The sequence below is a fragment of the Chiroxiphia lanceolata genome, chromosome 14 (genome assembly GCF_009829145.1).
Source record: "Chiroxiphia lanceolata isolate bChiLan1 chromosome 14, bChiLan1.pri, whole genome shotgun sequence".
NCBI classification, from domain to species: Eukaryota; Metazoa; Chordata; class Aves; order Passeriformes; family Pipridae; genus Chiroxiphia; species Chiroxiphia lanceolata.
The window spans coordinates 7,836,560-7,862,903 of NC_045650.1; the positions used below are offsets into that span (position 1 = coordinate 7,836,560).

At 41.1% G+C, this 26,344-nt stretch overlaps 2 long non-coding RNA genes across 3 annotated transcripts in view; both read right to left on the reverse strand.

The window, feature by feature from the left end:
• Positions 1–227: 227 nt before the first annotated feature.
• On the reverse strand, positions 228–9,883 carry LOC116794014. Its single transcript, XR_004359669.1, has 3 exons — positions 4,341–9,883; positions 3,369–3,480; positions 228–801 (listed from the first exon to the last, which is right to left on the reverse strand). It is a non-coding gene; the product is annotated as an uncharacterized LOC116794014 (long non-coding RNA).
• A 3,136-nt stretch (positions 9,884–13,019) lies between these two features.
• Positions 13,020–26,344, reverse strand: part of LOC116794015 — a 29,456-nt gene continuing 16,131 nt past the window's right edge. The window contains exon 3 of one of the 2 annotated variants that reach the window (XR_004359671.1): positions 13,020–16,822. This is a non-coding gene — a long non-coding RNA (uncharacterized LOC116794015). Of the gene's footprint in view, positions 16,826–26,344 lie in introns of both variants that reach the window. The other variant, XR_004359670.1, reaches the window with a different exon arrangement.

The window sequence follows — 26,344 nt, forward strand, 5'->3', positions numbered from 1 at the left end:
TATTTATAAGATTCTTTGAAATTTCCATAATTGTGCTGTAAAAAAAATCTCTTTGCTTATCTCACAAAGTGTTGTAACCACAGTGTTACTTTTATTGAAATCCAAAAATCACTCAGCAAAATAAGAATAGTTAGAAAACTGTCAGTTTTTTATATTTTTGAAATAGAAGGGAAAGAAAGCGAGCAAACCAGGCTTTATTATTTTAAATTAGAAAGTTTAATGCTCACCAAAAAGGATATAAACTGTAAATGTATTTTAGCAGTTCCTAGAGAAAAAGAGAGAGGTTTTAATAATAACACTGTGCGCTCCTATATCATTTTCATTAGAAAAATCTCGGAGCACTTTCAGCTTATTAAAGAATGGAATGCCTCAGAAGGCTCTTGGGAGGTACCATAGGCAAGTAAAGTAACAAATATAAATCCACGTTATGCTCCATACTGTGATTACCTGGAACTTCCAAGCCATCTTGGGGATGTACAGCTCCCTGTTATGTCTCAGGATTGCCAGGCTGCCCTGCCTGGCACAGCCTCACCTGGCTGGGACAAGAGCTGGCTATGTCAATGCGAGGGGCTCCACTGCACCAATCCACTCATTTTGTGGGTGAGTTAACAAAGGCATGGAAGGTTTTCCCCAAATCTTGTGTCCTGTCCCATGGGGATGCATGAGGAGTTCTGCAGGGATTCCTCTGCCTCCTTCAGGGAATCCTGGATGCTCTCTGGCCTCACACGAGTAGGTTGCTCACCAAGTTCCTCACACAGGAACATGCCTAGGCAGGCTCCAGCAAATCATCTTGGGAATGATCTAGAGAGGACAGAAAAATAAGATATTAACCTAAATTTAGCAAGAGTCATAAAATGTTCGCTGGAGCAACAAAAGGAGGAAGAGAGGCTGTAAAGGTAGAGGATATTCCCTGGGCTGATGAAGAAAATAATATTAAAAACTCCCTGGTGTTTAATTTCAGAAAATACAATAGACTGAGCGAGTGCCCAGAAGAGGAACAGCATGTTAACATATCTAAGATAAACAGGAGCCAAGTTGTTAGCCTGACAGAAAAACGAGAGAGCCCGTTAATGCAATGGGGGAAAATAATAAATTAAAAACCAGATGGTTCAAAGATGTGATTGCATCTTCAGCTTCAGCAGGAGGAAAGAAGGGGAATACATATGTATTTCAGGCAGGCCAGGAACACAAAAGCTGGAAAAACATACACAGACAGGAGAGGCAGGCTCATCATAATGAAATTAATTAAAAGAGCAGGACCTCAAGTTATTTTAGGTCCCAGTGGTAGAAACACTAGAATTCCAAGCTCCGTTCTTCATTTATACAAAAAGTTTCTTATTTCATCCATGCTCAGAAAAGGACCTCTTCCTTTCTGTGTTAGATAGTGAGTCAAGGCAGATGGGAATTATTCTGAGCTTGGAGAACACAAAGCAGCACAAATTAATGGCTTACTGGCAGAAAGGCAGTTTAAAGCACTTTGCCAAAGCACATTTTATTCCTACACTTATCCTACATACATATTTTTTCCTTTAATTCTGTTGAGATAAGAAGTGCATGACTAAGCAGAGATACATATCTGTGTTGTGTGTAGGCTGGGGGGGGGGCATTAAAACAAACAAACAAACAAACAAAAAGCAGAGGAAAGAAAAGGGGAAAAAATGCATAATGGCTGGTGTAATGACTTAAGGACTTGCTTCATGTCACTCAGCACACAGAAAATAGAACAACCCCGTCTTTCCAGCTTGAACTCATCCCATAATTTCTGTGTGGGTTTATACGCATCTGCCTGCATCCTGTCACATATATACACGTGTGTATATGCACACCCATATCTTACTGTTTCACATGAAGAAACACTTATCTGGGGGGATTGAGAGGAGTCCTCATGGCCGTAGGGACCTTGGCCAGGATCCTGGTTCTGCCATAAGGGGAAGTTTTGCTTTTGGCTTCAAAAGTGACAGGGTTTCACTCCAGCTTCCTTCACACCAGTAAGGTTTTAAATCTGCAGTAAGACTTTCTCTACCCAGCATTATGCTTCAGCCATTTCTGTGAGAAATCTGGAAATGGTTTAAATGTGCAAATTAATCATGCATAAACAATTTAAGTTATGATACTGATATTATTTCAATCATAATTTGGCAGGATGATGGAGGCAGAAACTCAAACTGTACTTGTTTTGAATAGTGTTGATTCTTTCATGACTGTTAACTCTCAAGACCTCAGTTTTATATCCCTTGGGAACAGATTCCCTCTGTGCTTAGGACATTAGAAACAGGAGATCAGGAGATGTAGGTTCAGTTCTTGTTACAAGAATTTCAGGTGCTTTCTTAACTTCCTGTCACCCTTTTTCCCCTTGTGTAAAATTAGGATAATGACATTTCTTCATATGACAGCAGCTTAATGCATTGATGTCTAAAATGCTCAGGAGGAAGGGGTTATACATTTCAGAGATTACTGTTTATTACCATGATTGTTATCACTGATATTTCTGGGAGTTTCACTCACATATGTAATAAGGGCACAATATTATGAACATTTTGCCTGATTTTGAATTTAAAACCAATTTTGTTCTGAATTAATTCCTTTGAATAGAATTATTCCTGAACTACATCAACTAGGGACCAGCTGCTGACCCCAAGTGTTTAAGAACTACAGATAATCATGGATGAAAAGAGACAAAAATACATTTTATCTAAGAAGTATCTACTGTTGTGATAGAGACTGAAATTAAAGTATAATCCAGAGAGAGAGAGAGAGAGAGAGGGAGAGAGAGTATTCTTTAATTAAAATCAGCTACCTCAAAAGATGGATTTTCTCAGGAGTGAAATTTGCACTGTGCTGAAGGCTTTCCACTTAAACCCTTGATGATGCAAGGAAAAAGTATTCTCAAGGAGTAATATTGGCATTAGCAGATAGTCACATGCCACTGCACAATAAGGCAAAATTTTCAGAGAAAAAAAAATATATGGAAAATAGAACAGCAAGATGGACAAAACAGGAAGCTCTCTGAAACACAGACCTGTGAGTAGCCAGCAGCAAATGAATAGTTTGGCAAAGAAAGGGACAAAGATGGAGACTTGAAGATAGAGAAAGAAAAATTAAACCAGAAGCAGCAAAGATCAATGAAAACAATCAGCACTTTCTGCCAGGAGATATGTTTAAAAGACTGAAAAAAAGGCTTTGGATAACCTGTTCAAAATGATCCATCGTCCCACCCACCATCTCCATAGCAATTAATGGTCCCCACCAAGGACACATTATGGTTCAAGGCATAGAGATGGTATGTACCCCCCATGAAAATGGCAGGTGAGCAGCACAACACCCATTTTGGGTAGTTCTGGGACGTGCTCAGACAGTGCCTTCCTCACCTTGGAAGAGATGCTGCTGCTGGCAGCGCGTGCCGGAGGGGAGCACTTCTGACGGGCGCTCCAAAGTGAATCCTGTTCCGTTCCCATTTTAGTTACCATCACAGATGGCTTCCTGCAATACAAAGAAGGCTCTTGGCAAGGCAGTGTGCTGGATAACATTAGAATTGGATGTGATGGAAGTATTACCTCACAGAAACACCCATTCACCAGCATTCGTTTCATTGTGTGCAGCACAGTGGATTCGAGCAGCTACTTCACACTGGCTTCCTCACACATGCAAATCTCTCTTGCACAGTTCTTGTCTAACAACCAGGTGGACTCTGTGAGAAGTGGTTCTGCTGCACTGAGGAAAATTTATCTCTTTTTTTTTTCCTTCCTTTTTCAAAAAATATTTTAAGGCTAAAGTGGAGGAGCTGCTGCAATGGTATCAGAGACACTCTGGCCACATCACTGGAGATACAGGCAGTGGTGTGGGCAGCAGCAGAGACCCTCCCTGTGCTCAGGGCATCTTATTGCTAGGGAGAGGATAGACATAGCTTCAGTGCCTATAAATACCTTGTAGCTTTGGTCTGTGTGATGCAAATGTTTTTGTGAAAAGAACCTAAAACCAAACTGTTAGTCTAATATTGGCCATGATATTGCAGCCAGGCAGAATGGGATATGTAGCAGGGGACTTTTTAATGCATCAAATTAAAAAACCTGTGCAAATCTTGGCTGAGTCCAGGTTCCAAAAGAGCTACTGTGGATTCAGGACAAATTTCAGTTCAAGCAGAAGGGTTGGCTAGTCATTAAAATACATCATAGAGGTAATCTGGCTCAAAGTCCCAGACCTTTAAAGGTATTTTAATACCCATAGTACTCCAAATGCTAAAACAGCTTGACCAAATTTGGCATTAGCTACCAGCATCTCTTGAAAGGCAAATAGAATCCATGGCAGTAAAAGAGCGAGGCCTTCTTAGTGATGAGACTTACATTGGGAATTAGTGGATCACTCACTGAGCTGAGTTACACGTTCTCAAAGTTATGGTTTCTCATAGCAGCTCTCATCACTCCTCGTTTGCACAGCTCTGCCAGTCCTGCTCACACAGATGCCACAGTCCTGTGGAGCCCCTCTGAGCAGGCAGGGCTGGGTGTTCCATGGGAGAAGAGAAGTACTGAGAGTCCAGCGATGCTGGTACGTGCTGGCGAGCAGTATTCACATATTAACAGATTTCCACTCAAACTGGCAAATAGGAATGTCTATGTTAGAAATGCTGTGTGAAAGCCAAGGCAACAAAAGTCAAAATGTGCATATGAGAATATGTGGTACACACAGTATATGTCACAATGTTTACCATCACTTCAAAACATGCACCCGCCCACAGTTCTTCACTAGCAGCATCCTGGAACTTCTCCAATTGGGATTTGCTATATGAAGCAAAAGTCAATTAAAATCAGCCATTATTGTACAGATCATGAGATCCATAGTACAAGATCCCATACTCATCCCAGACGCTCATTAATAGCAGTGTGTTGTAAACAAATCCAGGACAATTGCTTGGGGTTTGTATACTTTTCTGATTGCTGTGTTTGCTCAGTTAACATATAACATTTCAAAATGGCTTGGATTAAAATTTTTAGCAAATAGCAAATTCCCCAGAAACACAGTTCTGTTGCATTCCGGAACTATTGCAAATGTAGGTCAGAGTCAGTAAGTAGGTTTTTAGCTAATGAAAACAGAGGTGGGGGAGAAAGGTTTGGGGAAAAGGAAATCATGTCTACCCAGCTTGCTAGAAGAAGACCTGTGAGCACCAGCTCACCTACCTTCTTTCACCAAAGAGCCTGTTGCTGTGTGAGGTGTGGTGACTCATCTCTGCATCACACAGATCCTGCATTTTTAGCTTGGAAAGTCACCACCTGCTAAAGGCATAGTGTGCTTGGTTGGGTTCCCTCAGTGTCTTGAGGAGCTCTGCCATATAGTTAAGAAAACATGATTTTCCTGGGAGGTAAACTGTGCAGTCTCATGTTCAGAAGCTCAATAATTGTACAAATTAAAAAGCCAGTTCCTGCCATGCTTTTATTTGTGAAGAAACAGCATTTACTGGGCCAATTCAGAGAAACCAATGCAAGAATGGCCTTGAGCTGAGATCATCCTGCTGGGTGGGTGGAGGCTTCCAGTCCTTTGAGGAGAGCTGAGCACTAACATCCTTCTCTCTGCTCCCAGGTAAGACCTGCCCAGAATTACAGATGAACCTGACCTCAGAAACAGAACACTGTCAGGTTTTTTTTAGTTGAATAAAACATTAATTTGATATGAAACAAACATCTTTGGTTTGGAAAAAGGTTTCCCCACCCCTACACACACACAAATGCACGCACTAATTTTTCAGGGCTAATTTATAAACCAAAAAATCTGTAATTAGCACAATTTTATTTGTAATTGGCAGGCATAAGTTGTTTGCTTTAGTGTCAATATCAGTAGCAATGGAAGTGCACTTGCTCTTTTGTTTTCAATTCTTTCACTACCTCTTCCCATTTAGTTTCAAGGTAAGATCAGTATCTGGAAACAAGATGTAATTTATGCTGTTATCATTTCACAAACTTCAGCAAATCTACTCTTGATAATGTATTATAATTACACTGGTGATCAGAACTGGATTGGAAAATGTAGGGAGCCTGGCATCAACTGCCACTGTGTGTCTGACCAAATCAGAAAATGAAAACAACAGTTACTGGCATTTATTGTCAGAGGAGTTTCAACTCAGATTTGCAGAGAGATACGGACTGCAAATATTAAATGGCTATTCATTTCATATGTATACCTAATTTCTATGGATTTTGAGACTGGTGCCCTAATATCTGTCAAACTTGTTCCCATTTGCTTCTTCCAACAGTTCCCATTTAATAGAAGCTTTTCTACTCTAAAGCCAAATGCAATGCTCCCTGCTGTGATGGATTCCTTCTTTTTCCTTCCTAATTGGAGCCATTTCATCAGATCGAATTTTGACAGAGATAGTAATTGTCATCCAATTTTAAGGCAATGACAAGATCAATATGAATTCTCAGATGACAAGTATTATTACTGGGTGAGCACAAAGAAACAAAGAAAATGAAAAATCCATGTTCTAGGGATCAAAGCAGTTTGAGGCACATGCTTGCCTTGATCCACGTGTACGTGAATCCTGTTGACAACAATAGACGCTGTGCATGTGGATGGATGGGATAGAACAGATGGCCTTTGCCAGTCAAATAGTGCAGCAAAACGAGCACCCAGTGCTTTAGTACACTGCAGTTTCAGTAATGTGGGAGTCAATTAACTTGCCACCAAACAGGCTTACAGGGAAAATTACCCAGAGCCCCATCTCAGAGAATTCTGCTCCTCCTTAACATTTTGTGCTCCTTCTGTTTCCCGAATGTCAGGAGTAAACACCCAAGAAATCTCAGTTCTTTAAGGTAAATATATTCAAAGTGTATTTATGTAGGCAGAAGTACTTGATTATTTTTATAACATTGTTTAAATGAGATGATCTGATTAGTTAATGGCCCGAAGAGTTCAGACAGAGTTCAAATAAGGATCTAAAATGTGTTGCAGCATCTTTCGATGTTTTCCACACCATAGTGGTTTGGGGAGAGATTCTGCCATGTATGCATAACTTGCCAGATACTGTCATTTTATTTTAGTAGGTTCACCCTGCAACAAGACATTTCTTCAAGGCATTTGACCCTCAGAGTTCAGCTCTTGTTCCACATTTGCTACTCAGTGTGCATTCAAGTTACCACTGCAGGGCCACTATGCACACACTTATCTTGCTATTAAACCAGACCTCCTGCTTTCCCACCCCCAAAGTGTTAAATCCAAGGAAATGGACCCTGTTTGGTTTTTTTCTTTTTCATTATTTATATTCAAAATACAGTTTAACTGAGGAAAGGCAAAATAATACATGGTTGTCGTACTAATTGGCAGCTGCAGTGGTAACAACCATGACAAGTTTTAGCTCTGTCCACTTCAACCCAGCCAAGTCATTAAAGGTTTTGAAGCAGAGAATTGGGTTATGGAACCCAATATACAGTGGTAGCTAAGCTTGGATCCCTGGATTGCTAAACACATTCTTAACCACCCAAATGCAGGTTCAGTAGAATTATGATCCGCGGAGGAAGGTCTCAGCCAAGCACTGAAAAGATGTTTGTTAGCCTCCAAAATATAAATAAAATATTTACAAAGAGAATAATTGACTTTTGATGTTTACTTCAGGCTATGGTTAAGCAGGCAGTGTCTGTACTAAGCAATGCAGTGACCACCTGCCACAAATGCTGTGATATTTGACAGATCCCTTTCTGCCAAGAACTATAATTCCTATTTAAATCTAAATAGAGGAGCCATGAATGCAGATTTCTCATCACAAAGACACTGATGTTAATCCCCAGTACAGAAAAATAAGAAAAGCCAGAACGTTTTATTGGATTTTATATGGAAGATAATTAAACAGTATTTCTTCTTTACTTGGTATACAGCATCCCATCAACATTCCTGCTAAAATTTGTTTATAAAGAAAGCCAGAAAGTTTTATTACATTTTTATGTAAAAGAAAATTAGCATTTTGTATATTTGAACTTACATTAGAATAACAAAAAGTGAGTAAACAAAAAAATGACCAAAGAATGATGAAAATAAACAGAAAAAAATGTAAGGAAAGCATAACACTCTTCTCATACACACGATTTCATATTCTAAGCATGCAAACCAAATAAATGTTTATGTGCATATGTATATATTGTATATATTCACGTACCAAGCAGTTCTGAAAACCTAAGCTCCCAAAAGTTAGGAAATGCTAGAATTAGATGTGCTTGCACATCCTTAATTTGGCCTTTTTGATTGTGTACACACGAACGTATGCTATTTTTTTTTCACACACACACACCCCGTAGAAAATGGTGCAGTGTAGGCAGAAAATTGGCTGTGAGAATGATGTAATCTCAGAGAGAGCTGCTTTGCAGGAGCCTGTTTCTTTTCTGCCCACAACCCAGTTTGGTATTTTGGATGTACCCAAGGAAGTTATCTTAGCATGTTTCCCAGCAGGTGGGTGCTGCCAATCTGAGGCTGTAAGAGAATGTGTCTGAGGGTGCATTTAAAGCGTGCTTATTAATAGAGGGGAGGCGGGGGGCGGGGGGAGCTGTATCCAAGGTTGCATCCTCGGCATTTAAAAATGTTTCACTTCAGCCTGTGCTGCCATTTACTGCATTATGTGATGCATGTGGATTTTCCAAACAAAAGATGTTTATGAGGAGAGTATATTTTAAGATCCTTTTCATGACTGCACAGACCCCTCTCCAAGCAGATGGCCTGACAGTTGCAAGGAAACTATTCATAAGCCAGAAGTAGCATTTAAAATTCTTTTAAAAAGACAGTTTGTTCTCCATGTACATTTTAAGCAGGTACTAATTCTGCTCGCAGCAGTACCTCCCCTGCTCCCCAGCTCATTCCCGATCTGACAGCACCAACTGCAGCCGCACGGGATGTGGGAGCGCAGCCGACGGCAGCCCCAGCAGCGCGGCACTGGGCTGCCATGTCACTTCAGCACCCAGATCCACTCCCTCTCAGGCTGCTCTCAGCACTGGTTGGTGTGGAGGGGACCATTAAAATCCAGACTCCACTCACTGCTAGCTTGGAGTAATATTGGAGGTACAACAGTTTCCCTTTTATACCCAAAATAGGCTGTATCTGCAGCGAAAGTGTTTACTTGGCATGTGCAAGCGTGTAGAAACAAGCAGGATTAGTGAAGAACTTTCCAAGGACATAAATATATTTTATTCCATTTTCATTCACAGCCTTCAACTACCTAGCTGTAGTTGAAGTTCTTTGAGGAAAATAACCAGCTGAGAACAAAGTAACTGAACCCAAGCCACTTCACCATTACTAAGTTTATGTATTCTGGGGCAAATCTTTCGGCAATGACTTCATACAGCTGCACTTGCTGACCCTTTTAATTGCCTTCTACAGAACCTCCTGCTTGAAGGAAACAAGCACTCCCATATCATGCACTTGATAAATAAATAATGCCATCCCTCTGGAGACAAAAATTCCATCTCTAACCAATCTAAGCACAAGGACAGGGACTAACCGTCCTTCCAGTTTGGGGAGATGGTTTGTTTTTGCTTTTCCTTCACCTCAGGAACTGAGGCTTATTATTCATAGCATCAAACACATTTAGAAATGTTTTTGAAAAATTTGCCTAATATCCCGCAGCAATGAGTTGCAGGGTTGATTATACACTGCACAAATGTTTTCATCATTTTTCCTTCACCTTTCCATGCATATTTGTGCTTCAGAGAAAACAAAATAAATAGCCCCTTCTCCCTGCTTCTGTTATATCATCTTTTACTCTTGTGTTTTGTAAACTAAACAATGCTAGTCTTTTTAATCACTTTTTAGATGGAAGCCTCTTCCCTCGTGTGTTTAATCATTTTTGCTGCACTTCTAACATACATGTGAGCACATATATACCCTGGAGCAATCAGAAACTCTACTAAATTCACTTTTAGAAACAAGGTCCCCCAGCACAGGTGCTGAGATGTGTGTGCAGATGTGCAGGTTTAAAAGTGAGGAAGAGGACAGAGAGGGCAGGAAGGCTTCATCTTGCATTCAGCACATTCAGCAGAGTGGTCACCAGGCCAGCCCTGACTTGATGGAGAAATGAAGTCGGAGACTGGACTAGGGTAAGAATTTGTTTCTGCTGTAGGAGAATGAGCCTTCCTAAGCCCATACCTCTCAGGTAGATAATTTGTAGATGATGCTGTTTCATCTTTCAGAGTCTCACCTCCACTCCAGGCTGCCTTTGTCCTTTACTTGTGCTGCACAGCACTGAAACCACCCTTGAACAGTGATGGTAAGAGCAGATCTGGTGCTACAGCTCTGCTCAGCCCAAAAGGGAACACGAAGGAGAAATGAGAAGCTGGCGAAAAATCTCAAGGAGAAACATAGTCTCTAGGTGGAACCAGTGTCCTCATGAAGGTACAATCAAGGCAATTGGCTTCTCTTTTGGCAGCCTTTTGTTCTCTGTCCTACAGAAGCTTTTTGCTCATTGCCTTCTGGATCCAGACTGTGTATATTATGAAAGGCAAACTTTTGCTGAGGAAATGGTTTCACACACTTCATCAGGGGAATGGGCTAGCTGTACATATGTTAGCTGTAGACCAAACTCAAAAATATTTTGGGTAGGATTCCCCCAATCTAATTTTAGCCTTCTGAAGCTTTATTGTCTAGTCTAAGCTTGTTGCTTAATCTTCTTCTGCAGTCAACAAAAAGAGGAGTCACTTTATGCCACCATAAAATAGACTCCGAAAGGGGATGACTTCCTGCTCTGGAAGCACCTCCCCTTCCTTTGGTGAATAATTATTCAGGTGATGATCTGGGTGCTTCCCTTTACAGTCTGTAAAGCTGCATGACCAAAAACATCCAAAAAGATCTGCTCACAGATCTTACTCCTTGCACCAGTGAAGTTGCTGTTATTGATCCTGGTATGAGCATTGAGGAGCTCTGGGGTACAAGGGGCTCTTACAGGCTCAGGCTGCCTTCCAGCACGGCCTGGAAAGAGTGTTTGTGACAAGTGTGCTACAGACCCATTGCCAGGAATGCTGCATCAATGAGCAGTGAGATTTACATTTGTGATGGTGATAGATGGTTACTAAATAAACTTAGCAATATTCAAGTTGGTGTTTGGGGAAGAAGAGGGCAGGGTTAGTTTTTTCTCTCATCTAGTTGGAACATCTCTCTCTAATTCTCTCTTTTTTTAAAAAAAAAAAAAAGTTAAGGCACTTAACTTTCCTTTCACTCTTAAAATCAAAGTGAATATATCTTGTCCTTGGGAAGTTCTTTGTTAATCCTGTTTGTATTTTTTTAATGCTATGCAAACATTTTCATTGCGGATTAATGTGCTGTTTCAAAGCAGTTGAGATTTTAAGATTGCCATTAATTCAGAGGAAGAGACTTTTGTTACTGTTCTAGTCCTTTTGGAAACTAATTTCATTCAATGCCCTTTTGGAGGCTTTGCACTGGAGTGCTAAATGAATGCTATCAAAGGCCATATTAAAGAGGATTGTATATAGTTGACTAGGGTTCATACCAGGGACTAGTTTTAGATAGTGTCTTACATTGAAAATATGATTCTTCAATTATACCTCCTATTGCAGAAATGAAATTACCTTGAATGCTTGGTCTAGTAGGCTTATTTCTTAGAACACAATAGCAAATGGTCAAATTCTTCCTCACAGTAAAACATATCTGATTAAAAAATGAAAGAGAGACACAGAAATTTGAAAAGCAAAGTCTGTCATAAGAGCCCTGGGATCAATGAAAGGACAGCTTAGACAAAGACTCTCCATTTGAGTAACCCCAATAATTCCAGGATTGTCTGAATGCTTCAAGTAGAAGTGTCTAAAGTGCCTAATGTTCTGCCAGCTGATTCAGGATGCTGCAACAGGGGATCAGAGGGCCAAAGAGAATATGCAGAAGCTTTTAAACACATTCACACTGTGCACAGGTAGTAATCAAAGTGATTTGCAAATAAGTCTTCTTACAAAACTTAACATCTTTGAGATCACAATCATAAAAAATAATTGATACAATTAGGGGAATGAATCTGCATTTGGTGTGACTGCAGCAATTCACATTTATTACATTTCTAAGTGTTTTCTTGTCTTCTTTCCCAACTCATAATGTACATCTGATTTATTTGGAGAGTAATAGTGATTGCAGTCCTTCCCTGCTATTTTTTTTCTGTCTCATGATCTGGACTGATGTTTTAGGTGTGACATCACCGTGCAGAGGGTCCAACCCTGCGAGGACACATCAGGCCTTGGCCAACCTGCTCTACCAGGCAATGCTGGCAAGCTGGTTTTGGGGTTGATTGGACTGAGTGCCTACTGCTGCTGAATACACACACAACCTACTGCGGTGTTTCTAAACACTCTGCTTTTCTAATTCCAGGATTACAGTACTTAAAGACAGGTAAGGATGATGAACAAGTGGAAAGGATCTTATGTCCTTACATCCACAGGGAGTTTTGTGCCTCTGTCCTGCTGGCATTAGTCATGTAAGCCTCTCATTCATCTACCTTGGGAAGACTGCTTTGCTCAGCCTTTGGTGTTTTCATCGGGTTTTGATGTGCTAGCTGAGTGAACTCGATTGCTTATGTGTATGGGAATTAATTATGAATTTTGACTATATAAAGCAATCTTGTGGACTCATGCTTCATTAGTAATCTGATCTGTTAGCCACAGCAATGCTGACTGACTTAATTTGCACTGCAGATACCACAGCTAGAAGGCAGCGGACATTTGTGTGGAAGATGGGATGTGGAGTTTCACCAACTCTTTGCAATTAATTCTAAGCCTCCACCTCTTAGCTGGGTAGCATATGATGAGAGGCCAGAGCACAGGACTAAGCATTGAAAACCTGTCCTATGACACAGATCCTGTTGATTTTCTTTGCTGGAGAAAACAACTTATTCAGGCTGCAGTGCTCTGGCTTGCTGGGCATGGACGTGCACCTTGAGACTCTCTCTCATGCTCTCACTTGCTTCAGAGCCAGAGTAAAGTGTCCCAAGAGCTATAGCTAAAAATCATAACACAAGAGTAAAGTGGTTATTTTCTTCTTTTAACCAATCTCTTCCTTTTCTTATTTGTAAAGTATTTAAAATTATTCTTAAGAATATGCGAAGCAATTTGAGACCCCAAGCCACCACCTGCAGGAATCTTATTGTTTGCTAGAAAGGAATAATTTTTGTTTTGCAAAAAAGACCTGGAGAGGACAAAGAAACATTTCTATACAGTATGCATTAGCAAAAAAGATTAGACAGGCTATAATCTTGGTCAGTCTGACTTCTACAATTATGGAAAATTACAAAGATTGATGTTAGTTGCAATTTATCTTATTGCATAAACTGGTACAGGATGAATCTTCTCTTTTGAAATACGTATTTCACTGAAACTAGACTATGTGTGAAGCGATTTCTTTTTCCCATCAGATTGATAATAGACTGTGTAGGAAAGTGCTGAAAACACAAAAAGAAAAAGTTGGAGTGATTCGAATTGTCATGGCAATATCCTAGATTTTTTAAGAAGTTTGGTTCTGTTTAGCTAGTCACTTTAATTTTCCTTCGCTAACTTGTCTTCATTCTCTGCCACAATGATAATTCTTTATATGACTGTCAGCCCTTTGCATTGTGACAGCTTAAATTAATGTTTTGATATTTCTCTCTTTGTAAGAATACAACAAAGAAGACAACTGCCAAGGATAGGACAGAAACTGTACGAATGTAAAACAGACATTGTGCACCAATAAAGCCAGAAGGAATAATTTTCATTTTATTGCCTTGTTAATAAGCTTTTGCAACAACTAATCCTGGAGACTTTGGGTTCTGTGGACTAGTATGGCCCTTATGCTTCATCTGGGTTGTGGTAAACTTCTTACAAGGGACCTTGGACATTTCTGGGAATACTTCAGCCCATTAAGGTCGGGGAGGTTTAATACCTCAGGCAGGCTGATTCAGCCTACAGTACTACACTAACCATAGATGTAAGCTTTGGTGGATTAGCTTGTTTTACAGTCATAATCACAATAGCACTTGTTCACAGCAGAAACTCTTTTGAAAACTAATGTATGTTCATCTCATTTTTACATACCACCTCTCCAAGTGTTAAGAGGATGATTAATAAGAATTCCAAAAGGAAGATGCAGGAGGAGTTTGAAGGATTTGATCTGGCACTTACAAAAGAAATGATGAAAAGGAATTGTCTTAAGATTTTGTGGAGGTTTACACCAATCCTTATCTAAGGTTCAAGGCCTTTAGCAGCATTGTTCCTGTTCTTAATGCATGCTTCGAAAATCCCAACCCATCTGGCATTGCTGTAAATGAAGCTTGACTTCAATGAGCATGGTGTTTTTCAATGTTCTTTAAAAAATCCTTTTAAAAAGATCTGAGATACTCAGATGCAGTTTAATGTTTCAGTATAGCTGAGGATTTCATTATTACCTCCTCTCATTTTTATCCTTTTCCGTCTGTTTTTCCTCTCACACATTCCTTCAGGACCTGGCCTCACCTGAGAGATGAGGAATTTAAATGAAAGTAGAACCAAAAAAAAAAAAAAAAAATCAATTAATCCATTCTTTGTGGCAGAAGCCACCAGATGATGCTGTTACTCTTATAGCTTCTTAGCATGTGAGCAAGATTTCAGTTTTTGAAGGAATGTTGCATTGTTATTAGCTTAGTTTTACAGTAATCCTCTGAGAGAAGCTACCAGCAGAGTGTGTTTTTTGCCTTATTCTCTATAGGATGCAGTTCTTGGGACAAATTACTTTGCTTGGAGTTAAATTTCAGTACCATGCTGCAAAGTAGTGCATTCTGGAAGTAGCAGGAACTTCTGTGATGACTGCAGATACCACTGTCACAGGGTAAAAATAATAATAATTTTTAAAAAGCATTAAGGTAATGGGTTTTACTTAGGAGAAAGTCCACACTGGTTTCTGTTTCATCAACAGGTCAGTACCAAAACCCAAAATTCTGTCACTATAGAGAAAGAAGCAATAGTTGTCACAAATGTAAGACACGGAAGAAGTTAAAGACACTCTCATCACTGTGGATGTGCTAGGCCATATAAAAAGCCATAAGGAGAGCACTGTTTGGATCTCAAACAATCCTTTGACCTATACCTCTCCCTCTTTAGCGAAGTGCTGGTCCCAGAGAGCTTCAAAGAATAGATGAAAAGTGTGAGAAGTACTATTTATCTCAATGGACCACAAGTGCTGAAAGCTAGGGATGAAAAATTTAACATCAGATTTGTCAAATATTTCACTGCTGATGGGATCATTTTAGCAGAAATGACCAATGGCAGTGCTTATCCATCAAACTGAAGGTTTAATATAAAAAATAAATAACATGGGAGATAGGGCTTCTAGTGCATGATTCATTTATGCATTTTAATTAAAACTCTTGATTGTTTAAATGCAAATGAAGCAAATTCAGAAATGCCATTGCATTGTGTCGGCAAGCTTAAAATCAGCAGCAGAGATTGGGTTCAGTCAGGTATAATGATGATAGTGAAGCATATGAGAAAGTTTTACTGTCTCTGCAGAAGGTATTGCCACCAGCTGCTCCATACTCTGCTTCTACCAGCAGAAACAACCCCCACAGCAGTCATCTGAGAAAAAAATGAGCACTCTTGCCTCAGCCAAGCTGTTACTGGACAGTGATCTCAAACTAGAAAGTTGTACTGAAGGGCACGTGTCAACATTCAAACATTGCCAGATCTGAACAAGGCAAGATCAAACTAGACTAGAGAGTGCCCTCCATATACCTGAGATTATCTTTGGCCTGGGATTTCTAAGCTTGACTGCCATTTAATGTAAAATAAGTTCTGCTTATTTTTATAGATCTTACAAGAAAGAATAAGCAAGCACATTACAGAGCTAATGCATCCAGGCTTTGCTAAGCCAATTAAGCAATCGAATCAAGGTCACAACAAATCAGTGAGATTGAATGGCCAAAATTAATATAGTAGGAAATTAAATCAAAGTTATAAAGTTGAGACCAAATTTGTTTTGTTGGTCTTGGGCTGGGGATATTTATGGGGGAAGCTGTTTTCTTTGCAGTCTGAAGGATGTTTGTGTGTCCATCCAGTCCAAGGTTTGTGTGGGTTCTTTCTAAAAGGGACTCTCTAAAACAAAGGGTAATCCTGGCTGATTCCACTTAAAGAGGAGGTACAGCCACCACAGTGCTGTCAGCAGCTTGGCTTCATTATTTTCTTCCTTAAATCTCCCTGTTGTAACAAGTTATTAGCTTGCTGCTCTGATTTTCCCTTTCTAACACAGAAAATCTTTCCATAGAAGTGACACAGATGACAGCCAAATCAAGCAGTAACAGCTTTGGGGAAAAAATAATAAATCCAGAAGAAATTTCCTAATTATATGCAAGATTTACAGAGTTTGGTGTTTACTTTTAGGGACCTGTGTGTAGTGCTGTTTCTCCATTATAGAGTGCAAATATGCAAGTGTGTCTTTGAGATAAGGCAGTATCGTCCTCGTATAATGAAAAGGAAATGAAAAGAGTGAGTTCAAAATGCTTTATATTTTGGGATCTTCACTTGTGGTGTTGACAGCAGCTGCAACAAAGATTCAGATTGAAGACAACTTACATTCATGTTGAACATCTCAATGGCATTAGCACAGTCAGTAACAAGGCTTTTACCTCTTTTCCTGTGGATTGTACAGTTACAGGAGGGAAAAGCTTTATGTCCAGAAGCTGCCCCGGGAATGAATGTACTTCTTTCCATCAAGATTCTCTCTCCTTTCAGAGTCCTGCTTATGGTTATTAGGATCAGACCTTGCAATGGAGGATGTTGCCCACGGAAGCCTTGAGCCACGTGGCCACCAGGATGAGGGTTCATTGTCATGAAGTATCTTCCAGTTTAATTGCAGGCTTCTTGCCAGAAACAAAAGAGAAAGGGAGGACAGGCTATGAAAACTTGTGTTTTCTTACTGGGTTAACGAAAAACATTCAGTGGACAGTACAGTAAAATACATCTAAAATAATTGTTTGAGAGTTCTATCATGGCAGTTGCTTTCTCTCCCTACCTTGGGCAATAATTGCAGGTAAATTCATATCCAGCTCCAAAATAAAACACTCCTTTTTTTTCCCCCATCTGGCTAAATTTTGCTGATAATTAGAGTTTTTCTAGGTTCAATTCAAACTGATTGCAAGGAAACTTTGTTCTAAAGGAGTGTATTTTCCTTTGAATATAGGCTGGACTACCTTGAGTTCAGGGAACTGCACTGCAAGGTCTGATCTGCCACTGAACCTTGGGCTGGAAAGGAGTCCTGAATGGGGGCACATGGAGCATCTCTTCCCCCCACCACATCCTTCCTCAGCACAATGTGATTAACCGTTTGCCAGGTCTCACCACCTGTCCTACCCAGAACAGCCACATAAGGGGGCATCCCTGCCCACAGCTGGGGGCTGGAACCAGATCATCTTTAAGGTTCCTTCCAAGCCAGACCATTCTATGACCTAAGAACTGGGGTTTTTTACAGGAGGTGGGAGCGTGAGAGAAAAGGAGTTTTCTTGCCAGTTGGCCTGAACATTCCCCAGGGACTTGTAAAGCCCAAAGTCTGTTTGCTGCCCGTCTGTGTCGCAGCTCAGGGCTGAACATGCCAAAGGCTGCTGAGGTGACTTGTGTGAGCAACTCCTACCCAGCATGAGGGGCAGGCTGCAGAGCCAGGCCTTCTGTTTGGGCAAAACCCAACAACACCGCTGAATTAAAGACATAATTGAGGTTTGGCAAAATTGCAACACAGCTGCCCAAGGTCATCTCCAGTGAAAGTAACTGAGGAGGTTTACACAGAAGATGTTAATTGGATTTTCGTTTTCTCTTTAGAAAGGTTTAGAGCTATCGGATCTCACCCCACTACAAGCTGCATGAATATGTCCAGTGATATTGTGAGCTGATTATTGTTCATTCTTAACGGATTTCCATCTCCGTAACAACGGTATTAGCATTAATATTGTGCCCCTGGCTCTGAATATGGATACTAATGGAACTCAATCAGCTCTTAAAGAACAAAGGATCTCTTTTACATGGCACCCTGTGACTGTCAGAGGATTGGATTAGCAACTTGTCAATCCTCCAGTTCGTAGCACTTTTTTGATGCACTCTTGAATGCTTGCTTAGTGTGTGGAATTACATTATCTGAAAAATTAATACAAACATTAAGTGAAATCTATGTGCTATTCCCTCCTGACCTGATTATTCTAGATTATTTAACTAAGTAGCCAGCATACCCCCTAATTTAAGTGCTGAATTTCTACCACACAAAATGTTATCCTTTCTCATAAAAGAAGCCCACGAAAGAGCAAGCTCAATTTCCAATTATGCTTCTTCCATGAAATCTCTTCTATCCCCTTCAGGATAGGTTTGGGTAAAAATATAATTGCAGTGGATAAGGAAGCTTAAGAAAAGATGTAAATGAAAAATGTTATGTGTTGGCATCTGATTGATCCATTTGAAAGGAAGAGAAGGAGAATTTGACGAGATGGTAGGGAGCTCATAGTTTGTTTCGAAGGAACCCGGCATTTTTAACCTGTACAGGGTGCTGAGCTATAATTAAGAACGGCAAGTCAGTGAAAAATCTATTTAAACTCCTGACAGCTTCTCTGCATTAGCATTTTTGACATCTACATTCACTCTGGCAAATCGCTAATGTGATTTTTTTTTTTCAAAATTATATTTTTATTAGCTTTCTGCATATAATAATAAAGTAAAAATGATGTTGCAGCCTGGACAGGTCTTTAACTCAGAAGCTCAGCATTTACAATGTGCTTAATTAGCTGCCTGATTATTGTTTTATTCTGAGAGAAGTTTTATAAATGTGTTTTCATCTATAAAGCATCTTTAAAGTGAAAGCAACTGTTTGATTCTGTTAGTTGGTGAAGACCATAGCAAACCCTGGATTACAAAGCACTGTGATTAATTGAAGTCAAGATACTCATCTCTGGGATTTGTTTTGATTATTATTATTCTTGTTGTTATTATTATTATCCTTGAGATGACTGAATAACAAAACAAATGTTTGGGTGAACTTTCAATTATACAGGTCTTTCCCAGTAACAATTATTCTGCAAGGGAAGAACATGGCTTAAGTCTGGTAGCTTGGGTATAGGTATAATATTTTCAAACATATCAACAATTTTCCTCAAAGTGTGAAGAACTTGTGATAACATTTAAGTCAGATGCACTGTGAATGTGTTGGTTTTAATTTGATAGCAAAGAAATACCATCATTAATTGGAACGGTTTCAGATTAGTGTTTGTCTTGCATAATTCAACATTTGCCAAAGTTCAGGAAAGATACGCACTAAATAGAAATTATTACTTTGATAATGCTGCTACATTTCCTCTCCTTATTTTTAATATGGCTTTTTAATTTGGGTAATGAGTATATATCACTAATCATTTTGAAAGCCTATTACCAACACCAACCAATTCGTCAACTTGAGTTAATAATTTACTTTATTATAGAAATTGGAACTGGACACAGCTGTGGAGGACTGAAGGAAAAAAAAAGTCTCCTTAGCAGATAACCTATTTTCTTATGTGCATAAAATGCCCCTTTTTCTGTTGGGACTTGTTTTCCCACTGCTGGAACTCCATTGGCAGCCATTAAGCTCCTACTCGAGACACATTCTACTGCAGGGCATTCGGAAATTAAATGCTCAAGGAATTAGAAGAAGATGGTCTTCTCCCATACTTAATTTTCCCATGTATTATTAGTAGCTGCCTCTGCACTGCTAATGCCCTTCTCCCACTGTGTAGGCATGAGCTGGCAAGGTCATTTATTTTTTAACGTGTTTACTGGAAAAATGCAGTTGCATCTGAATGATTGTTTTGGGAAAAATAAAAATCTTTGGATGAGTCATAAGTGAAGAAAAAAAGGTCATTTGAGAAGATTTCAATAAGGGAAGAAATTGATAAAGAATATGGAAATGCATTCTAATTAGAATGAAAAGTTTGAAGACTGCACCCTGTAGTGAAATTAGTGTCTGCAGCAGACAATGCTCCTCATTAACAAATCGGGACCTCACTTTTATTACACTTAAACCAAGATTCTTCACTGCGTCCTGCTACTTAAAAACATGCATCAGTGACCACAACACTCGCACCCGTGGATATTCTTAACCCTCTGCATTCATGAGCAGACAGAAACTCTAAAAGAAGCCCCAGTCAAATAAGGGATGCTACAGAGATGAGGCGTATTATGCTAAAATTGAATCTTCCTTTCAATGGTGGAAGAATAATAAGGACCCTGCCTACTGAATCATGCTAAACTGCAGCATTTATTTATTTTTAGTACAGTTTTATCTAGTGACAATGCAGTCATTATAGTCTTTTGTTGTTAAGGTATGTGTGTATTTCTGTTTGAAAACCTTAGGATAAGAAAGACATGAACAGTAAAGCTTTTAAAATCAACCCCATCCAAACAATAACAAGTCCAGTTCCCCCAAGTTCTGATATTTTTTCATTACTGTGGGTCATTCTATGGGAAGGAGAGGAAGCAAAGCAAGTGAGTAAAAATACTCAGGGAAATTTAAATTAGAAGCCTTGCCTTTAATAAGATCTTGCTTTGACATTAATGCCTATCTGCAGCTGAGATATTGTTTGCCTTTGCAGGAGTCATGGGCCCATTCTTCCCCTCAGCTTCTGCATCCTGTGCTCCTCTCCCATCGTGCCCAAACCCTGGCAATGAGTCAGCCTCAGCAAGGCCAACACCATGCCCCTGGAAATGGAGAGCTGCTCACAGAAAATGCCGACAGCCCAGGTGAGCCTGGAACTAAATATAGACCAAACCCGACATGTTCCAAGTCACTGAAATGCCTTCTCAGATTTCCCAGGTGAATATTCCACCCAAAATCGACTATTTGCACACAGAGAGTTTTAACGGATTTCCATTTCCTGATGGAAACGAATTTCCCTGAAATATGGTAAGTGGCATTTTGTTGCTGTGTACAGCCCACATGCTTAGAAAGCAGAAGCTGTAGCTCCAGCAGCTGAACCAGCCCCATCTGTGCCAGTGGCTGCCCGTGCCCTCAGCTCACCTGCCTGTCCCTGCACCAGGGCTGGATGGGCACCCCTGCTGGCCCCACTGTGCCAGGAGCCAGGAGCTGCTCTGCCAGGAACCTCTCCTGAGCTCTCCCCAGCAGCTCCTCTTGTTGCTCCAGCCTGTAGCAGCAGTGCTGGGTACCATGGCTGATCCTTTAGGGAGACCATAGAGCCCCTCCCAGTACCTTAAGGGGATACAGGACGGCTGGAGATGGACTTTTTGCAAGGACCTCGAGTGACAGGATGAGGGGTAATGATCCCCTTTGGGAGGTCATACAAGGGGTGACCCTCTTTACACTGAAAGAGAGGAGGTTTAGATTAGATATTAGGCAGATATTCTTCCCTGTGAGGGTGATGAGGCTTTGGCACTGGTTTCCCAGAGAAGCTGTGGATGCCCCACCCCTGGAAGTGTTCAAGGACAGGCTGGAGAAGGCTTTGAGCAACCTGGCTTAGTGGAAAGTGCCCCTGCCCTTGGCAGGGGGGTTGGAACTAGGTGATCTCCCTTTCAATCTGAACCGTCCTAGGATTCTATGTTTGAGCAGGGCTCTGGTGCTGGCAGGAGGATGATTTCCCCAAAGCACCAGTGTCTCAGCCCACCTGCAGCTTGCAGTGAGCACAACATGTCTCTAACAGAGATAAAACCTGACTAGCATAGCAAGAGAAGACTACTTTTATTTACTTCTTTAGTCTTGTGAAAGAAAAGAGGGGGATGAGGGTGTAGATAAAGGTAATAAACACCTCCAAGCTGTGGCAAGGTTTGAAGTGATTCTGCTGTTTATGGTTTCCTTTGGCTACAAGTAATTCTATGTCTGTTAAATAGCCAGCAGCGCCTTCATACAGATAGGACTGAATCCCAGTGCAGAGCTGAAGCCACGGGCAGGAGGATGACAAAGGGGAGGCACACTGGGTACAAGGCAGGCATCCATCTTAAATTAGCTTGACTTGTCTGCTGTTTTATGGGCCTTGTTCTCCTCGCTCGCACACTTGTATTCCACCGGTGTCGGTACAGCAACTTCAGTGAAGTCCTCCTGTGTAAGAGCACTTCAGACCCTCCAGACACAGAACAGTGAGGCTTTTCATGCCATGCAGAGCCTGACTTTACTCACACACACACCCTTACACCCCCTCAGCCTCACAGATCTCAGATTTATTCTCTACTCTCCAACGTTCTTGCTGTGCAGCGCTGCTAAGCCATTTCGGTAAAGGTATTTTTTTAAAAAACCTTATTTTTGTTAACTGCTTTCCCAAAGTTGCCACAGGAGCTCACATAGCTGAAGTGACCCTTTGGAATCCCTGCCACCACAAAAGCAGCATGAGCTGGCAGAAGGAGGGCTGGGCAGGGCTTGGGGGTGTGTGCACGGTGGGGATGGAGCTGGGGTGGGGATGCTGCAGAGCTGCAGCTAATTACAGTCAAAAATCATAAGTTTAGACAACTCTAATGTTTGCAGCTGGAAAGACTTAAAAGCTATTTGCTTCTAATCTCCCTCTGACAATCAATGAATTGAACAGTAAATGTTATTAGACTAATTTGCTGTTCATCAAGAGTAAGAAATGAATAGAATAATTTACTATTCATACATCCAACTGTGTGACATGTGTACAGATCAGTTTGAAAGAAAAAGCCACATTAAGGTTCCACTTCTCCTCCCATACCTTTTTTTATTCCAATTTATCTCCATTCTCATCCCTAAAGCTGCTCTGGCTTTGCCCCAGTGGCAGAATGACCACATCTGTTTGGGTACACATCTGCTTTGGTATGTAGAGTAAATTGCTACTTACCTAACAATCTCAGTGTTTTCTGCTGAGGGAAGCAGCCAAAAACCACGGTAAGGGAAGCCCCTGCTAATTTACACTATTTTCTATGAGAGGCATTTACCTCCAGTTTTTAGGTTGCTCCCATGAGGATGCTACAGTTGTCTGGCATCTTGAGCACCTCATCTTTCTGCTGCAGCTATCCCAGTTATTTGGGAGTTTGGAGCATGCAAGAAATAATTTGGATTAATTGCCCTTTCTAGGCCAAAACTGGGATAGTTTTAGGCATTTAGAAATGCTGGAAAACGTGCATTTCTTATGGAACCTGGCAATATTCATGTGTGGGAAAAAACCCAACCCAACAGGCCTACAGCCTCTCCAGTCAAATAGTCTCTGAATATTTTAGATATTAAAGACAGAATATGAGAGCATACCAATCACTTTCTGGATGCCACAGACCTGAACATAAAAAAGCACATTGAAAATGTGGTCTAAAATGACTGGAATTGAGGTTCTCAGTGGGGTTGATGTTACCTCCTGGCATGGATGCCCTTCCAACCCTCAGTGATGGTTTCTAGGCTCAAAGCTGTGGGCTTCTTGGTGATGGGCAGCCCTGGTGACCTCACCTCCAAACCCAGCACAAGACTGTTGCCCTCCCTATTGATTCTCATTGGCTACATTAATTTTTTTCTGCAGTTGCACCAAACAGAAGAAGTTTTTTAGTTCAGAGGAAATAGCTGTTAAGGGCACACAGACAACTTTTCACTTCAGCTGTATAGTTTTTCCAGCACCTCAAGAGATCCTACAGTCCTTGTTTTGGTAAACAAAATGCCACCTACCATCTGCCATCTCCCATTGTCTCTGTCAGGAAGTGCAGTTTGGAGAATACTTCCAAGTGGAAGATTCTCAGCTGTCTCTGCACTTCAACACTACCCTTTTATGTAATTTTAAAGGTCTGTCCACAAGCTCTGAAGTACTGGTGTTGAAAAGAAAATCTGAGAGAGCCAAAGGTTCAACCTTGAATGTTTAGGATTGCTTTTCCTTTTAAAACTATTTACAAAATGAACAACAGAGCAGAAAGTACAGTTTTGTCTTTTTTTCCTGTTCCTGAGCATACTTTTTCCCAGGACCTCACAGTTGGGCTCATTTTTGTCCTCCGCACACACTAGCACCAGTAAGAGGGATCCCACCAGCCAAATGCCACTTCAAGTCTCCCATGAAACTCCTTCCTCAGAATGTCTCCTTTCATGCATATGAAATGCAAGAAAAGCTCAGCAAAGTTCCCCAGCATGAATGGTTCCCTCCCCAGGTGTCACCCATGACGATGAGTCCCAGAGCCAGTGATGCTCCAGTGGAATCTTCCAGTTACTGTGACAAGCAAAAGGGATTCAATACTTTCTCCGGAACATGCCAAAATAATTTCAGGGTCACCTGGGGCCACGTGTCTTGCAGGACTATTCACCCTGCTGACCCCCACACAGATGAGCTGGAGACTGTGAGCCAGGTGAGATAATTTGTGGAGCAGTTTTAGCTGGTGGCAGCACAGTCATTATGGGAGGGCCATTACTGTTACAGCACTAGCACAAAGCTGTGCCAAAGGCTGGCTGTGCTCATGTAAATGGTTCATGGAGTAACACAGGGATTATTATTAGCTTGTGCTGGGTGTGAGGAAGACACCTGAGAAATCCCACTCCTGCCCGTGTGGGAGCACAGTCCTTGCCAGCAGAGACACAGGGACCGGGCACAGCTCCTGCCCTGGAAGGCAGAAGTGTTGGACTGTGCAGGGCAGAGCTGACGGCTGGCTGAGCTGCAGCCAGCTCTGATGTCTGTGCTAGGCAATGTTTAAAAAATAGAATCAACACATCAAATGATCTGTCATGTAACTTTTCCATGTCAAGGAAAATAGCCCAAGGCTCTTCTTCCCACATTTGCTGCTACAACAGCCAGACAACCTGGCCTCTAAATTTATTCTGCTCTTTAATCAGGCAAAATCCCTGTGATCTCTGAGGTTGGGCTTCACGGTTTTGGAAAGAGATTATACGGTTTACTAGAGGGAAGGTGCTTGCCCAGTGTTCTTGAGGTCTGTGGTCACCACGAGTCATGCACATTGCGCACAGCCTCGCTGGAAAGGTGATGCTCTCATTTGCCCACTCCTATCTGTGTAGTAAACATCCAGAATGGCTTCAGAGCCATTTCTCATGCTATGTTTCCTTCTGTATACACAAAAACAGATGCTATCCAGCACCCAGATGACTTTTGAGTGCTGCTTTCATCCTGTGCTAGTTTTCTCTGTATTAATTTTTTTCCATGTTCCTTGTGCTGTCGTTTGTTTTACCTTTCCCCACAACTATGTTGCCCCAAGAACTAAGCTGGTCCTCCACAGCCCAAGCACAGTGAGGCTACACAGGAAGCAAGGTCACTATTACTCTTGATTTTTTGTTCTCCAGTTTAGGGCACAAATACAATTTCAAGTGGCCAGAGTGAGATTTCCCCTTCATGCACTCATCATGCTTCCCTTTCAGCCTCAAGTAGCTATTTCACAGGTTTCTTTATACTTGGAGTATTGTGAGATGCCAGTTTTGCCTTTTAGGAAGGAACACCAACCTAAACATGTGTTCAGCTGACACAGACTCCAGCCACTGACAGCTCCAGGTGGAGCAGGACCATCAGAGTGCTCACAAAAGTCTCCATTTCAGGTTCTGAGGACTCCGACTAATTCAGAGCTCTAAAATGAACACAGTTTGCAGGAGAGAAAGGACATAAAACTAGATCTGAGCCAGGGTTTAAAAGCAAACAAAGCCTAAGCAGTCTTTTTGGCCAACATGCAATTTTTCTGGCAGGCAGTATGGTTTTCTTGTATATGTAATAAACCTCAGTAATCAGTATTGCTTTGAGCTGCCACAACCCCCTCTGTCCCGTGGTGCAACCCTGGTCGCTCTCACTGATGTGTGCTATTTCTGAACTAAAGCATAAGGTTTATCATCCCTGCTGTTCTACCCTGCAAGCGGGAGTTAAAAAAAAGGTCGACTACTGTGTGCAGGCAGCATCAAATTACTGTAAAACAAGCAAGAAACTGCAGCGATATATGGGGAATCTCAGCATCTTTGGTTCTCTTTCAGGTTTTTGTTATAAATGGGTTGCAAACTGTTGCATTCCTAACAGAGACATGAGCCATCAACTCGCACATCCTTTCCAAATTAGTAAACAGTATGGATTTGCAAATGAAACCGTTTTGTACCCGGACATGCCGTGACACCCCTGGCATGCTTTGTCTGAGCTATCTAATGAACAGTTTAGTGTTATAAACTGGCTTCCAGGCTGTCTTTGGATTTGTTTGATAAAAAAGATGATAGAAGATATGCACAGCTACATGTCACACAGAGCTCTGGGCTTGACATATGAGAGGAATTGGGCACTTCTTCATCACTCCTTTTAGTCTCCCAAAACTGAGTGGGAGTTACTCAAAACCCGACTGCCCTAACACCAACCTGCACACACTGCTGGGCAGTGCTGCCTTTGTCTGCACTGGCCAACTGCTCAGGCAGCACAAGGCCAGTGCCAGTCCTTTCCCTGCCAGAGAGAATATGGGACATCATC